The following is a 3,864-nucleotide window of genomic DNA, read 5'->3' as shown; positions in this document are numbered from 1 at the left end:
CAATAAGTGCATTTATAAGTTACATATATATAATCATAAAACCTAATAGCTTAATATTATTTATCTGAAAAATGCATCAGAAATAATAATGGCACCAAAGAGGTTTATATAGAATGAAAAATTTAATTTTTTATTTTGTTCTAGGGTCATGATGAAGAAGCTGTTGTGGATACAGGCAAAATCAGCTCTACTATCAACACAAACTTTGAGAAAGAAGAATTAGAAAGTAAATATTAACATATTTTTTTCAAATATAATTACAAGTAAATTAAATAAATTAGGAATCCCAGTACTCTATTTGTGAAACTAAATAAAAATTAGTATTTTATAATTTACAACACTATTTGGAATTTCTGGTTCTGTAGTGAGCTCATTGCATAATATTAATAAGATCTTTATATTTCAACCAAAAATTTAGTTTTGCCATGCCCTTCTCATAATATGTAATCTACTTGAGAAAGGAGAAATGAACTTTCATGTACAGTAGCTGGCAGCAACATTAGCCCCACAGCTGAAGAGTTCTCTTAAGTAGTTCTCCATTTCAGACCGATATGCCTGGAAATAAAGGATAGAGTTGAAAGTTCTTGGCTGGTAATCAGTTTCCAGATGAGAATGTTATCCAGAGGGCAAACACTCTTGAACAAGAAACCTGAGTGAGCTTTTCAATTTTCTTATCCAGAGGAATTAAAAGGATTATGAAAAGCTTGCTTGTCTGATTCTTCTCTCCCATTGGTAGGCTATTTCAGTCTACACAAAAATACTGGTGCCCCCAGTGGCAGTACACTGCTATATATATTTCAGTGCAATGCAATACTGACATTGTTGAGCTGACACAATAAGCCTGGATTTTAATATTATTTCGTTAACCTAATTGTAGTAAAATGTTTAAGGAAAATACAGGGAGACATATGCATATGTATGCACTTTCTGCATACAACAGCCAATTAAAATTAAGAGTAGTAATATACTTACAGACATACTAGCTTCATGCTTTTCATTGTCTTTTTAACCTTTCCTTTTTGGGCTTGTTTGTGGAGAAAATGAATCAACTTGGTTAGATAACTATTTACACAAGATTATATCATAGTTGAAGGAGTCAGCTCACTACCAATTTTAATCAAACATTTTAAACTAGGATTATGGTATTTAAAATAATTTACACAAAGAGTTTAAGGCTTCAGCTGAAATTTTTTGAAGTGAATGAGCATTTACTTATATTAAAAATGGGGCTCCTGAAAGAACCTTGAAAAAAAATGACTTGTACCAGCATTTGAAGGATAATTTCAGAGCACATATAATGGGGAAGAGGCAGTTAGCTTGCATTTTACTTTATTTTTTAATCAGATATAATTGGATAGTACTGATAATTTAGAACAATTATTTTGAAGTAACTAGTGTACCTTATTTCTCATACTGTACTTTTGCCAAAAATATACATAAACTCAAATACATATAGCAATAATGAAACTGAAACAAAAATTATTTGGGTAGCAGATTTTGCATGAGAGAATTCAATATTAGCATAAGAATGAGTGTTATTTTTAAAAGAAATTATCATGAATTTTATAATTTGTATTTGTTCTATTGGAAATTAGTTATAATGCTATTTTTCTGGTTCTGTAAGTATTTGTAAAAATCAGCTGTCTTGCAATTGTCTTGTGTGTATGATGTGCTATTTATATAAATGTAATGAATATTAATCTTTTAAAAACAATTTCAGTGTTAATAACCTTGGTAACTAAATACACTTTGTAAATTTTGTCAAGTGACCTTGGATAAAGTCATACCTGATCAAGCCAAACAACTACCTCTGGAACTATCTATTCTATATTTAGTATTCTACATTATGTTAATGCTGTTATATATAGTGATTTAAACTAATACTATAACAGGCTTTATTTGGGATCAGTATGTTACAGCTGTTGAGCAGGTGAGCTTTCTGAAATTCAGGTAATAATTCACTTATGTGCTTTATACTAGGGATAGTTAGCTTGTTATTGTCCAGATGGTTTGGGTGTTAGTTTTCTAAAGCTCAGCCAACATGATTAATTGGTTAAGAGTTCTGAGAGTTTTAGTGTGGGTTAGGCAAGCTCATGCAAAGGAAAGAATTCCAGCTCCCCCCCTTGAAATAATGATTGATTCATCACAGAAAGAGTGATTCTAGAACCCAAACCCAAGAAGAGGCCACAGGACAGCTGGATAGTTTGTAATTAAGTATTGGAATGCATTTGGATTTCAGTATTCCTGCCAAAATAAGCTATATGATTCATTCTGGTGGAAAAAAATATATTAGACATTGTTCAAACTAGGTTATTTTGATTTAGCAGTATAACAGTGGTAATAATGAATTTCTTACCAAAGACATGCCTATTCTTTTAATAGTTTTTTTTAGTATCAAGTCAGTTTATAGTAAATTTTATTACAAGACACATTTGGCAAAACAACTTATACAATACTGAATTTGTAAAAGAAAACAAAGGAAGAGTTGATGTCCTTAATACATTAAAATATGCTATAAAATTGGTTTTCCTATTTAGCTTTTTGTCATAAATAAGCTACATGCAACAAAGAAACTTAGTTTTGAAGAAACAGTTTTGTTCTGATTGTACTGAAAAATTTTAAGGGGAACATGTTTCTCTGAAGCCTTTTAAAGTTTAGTGCAGCTTTCAAAACATTTTCAGATCTTATTTTTCCCCAGCAACATTAGTTTAATTAAGTTACCAAAAATTTAACCTGACACTAGAATGTTTTTCATACTAATATAAAAATAAGTTGTCAGTTAGTGTAGTGTCAGATGATGGGAAGAAGATAAATGTCCTTACCTTGAAAAAGGAGCCAAAGGAACAATATATCTGGAAAAAGTCTAAAGCAGATTGTTATGTCCTGGGCCTGCTGAATCATTCAGCAGGCTCAGAAATGTTGCAAAGGGTCCTGGGCAAACCACAAGGCTGCCCGGGACCAGACTGGCTGTCTCCAGCCTTGCGCACATGGACAAGGCGTGAAAACAGCCTTGCATTCATTGGCTGACGCTGGCCTTTGCAAGGACACTATAAAAGGCCTGCGCACCATTTTTTCAGTTGCTGTTTGTTGGTGAATGAATAAAGAAGACTTGCTGTTCACACTACTCGTTTCCTTGCAATGCCTTTAACCCGCGAATTTAACAGTGGCGATGAAGGTGGGATCGCTGCAAGCAAGATTACCAACAGAAGAAGATAGGACTTACCAAGGAAGTCCTGAAGCCCTGGGGAAAGTTCGGCATCCAGAATCGCGACTCTGCCTGCCAGTACAGAATCGCTGGAGGTGAGCTCGGCAGAAGGACCCCTTTCCAAAAAAAGAACGTTGGAACTCGTATGTGGCGCGGTGGAGAATTACTTCAGAGTCAATCAGATAAGAGAAGATGGCCTTAAACGGCTACCTTGCTGTGTGTTTGTGGACAAGAAACATTTGACATAGCAGAGAATCTGGTGGCCCTGGAGCTTTTGGAGTCAGTGTCTTATGCAGATTTGAAGAAGATGCTGAAAGAACATTTCCAACCTAAACTTTCAGTGATTGCTTGGTGACACGCATTCGAGCAGAGGGACCAGAGGCCTGGTGAGCCTGCTGTGGACTTTATTGCTGCTTTAAGGCAAGCAGTGAGGCCTTGTGAATTCAAGGATCTGGAAGAGAGGCTGCGGGATTGTTTCGTTTGTGGCCTAAGAAGTCGTGAGCTGCAGCAGAAGATCTTCATCAAGGAATATGTTTCGTTCCAAGATGCCTTGAGAGAGGTTGCAGCTGAAGAAGCAGCGGGCGGCGCTGTGAAGGCCTTGCAGCTCGCCAGAAATCCTCCAGCCACCATTACCATCCATCAAGAGGTCGCTCGAGAAG

Source organism: Protobothrops mucrosquamatus, unplaced genomic scaffold (genome assembly GCF_001527695.2).
Source record: "Protobothrops mucrosquamatus isolate PMUCROS unplaced genomic scaffold, P.Mucros_1.0 scaffold47, whole genome shotgun sequence".
Classification (NCBI taxonomy): Eukaryota; Metazoa; Chordata; class Lepidosauria; order Squamata; family Viperidae; genus Protobothrops; species Protobothrops mucrosquamatus.
The sequence above is the reverse complement of the archived record's forward strand: the minus strand, read 5'-3'. Positions refer to the sequence as shown.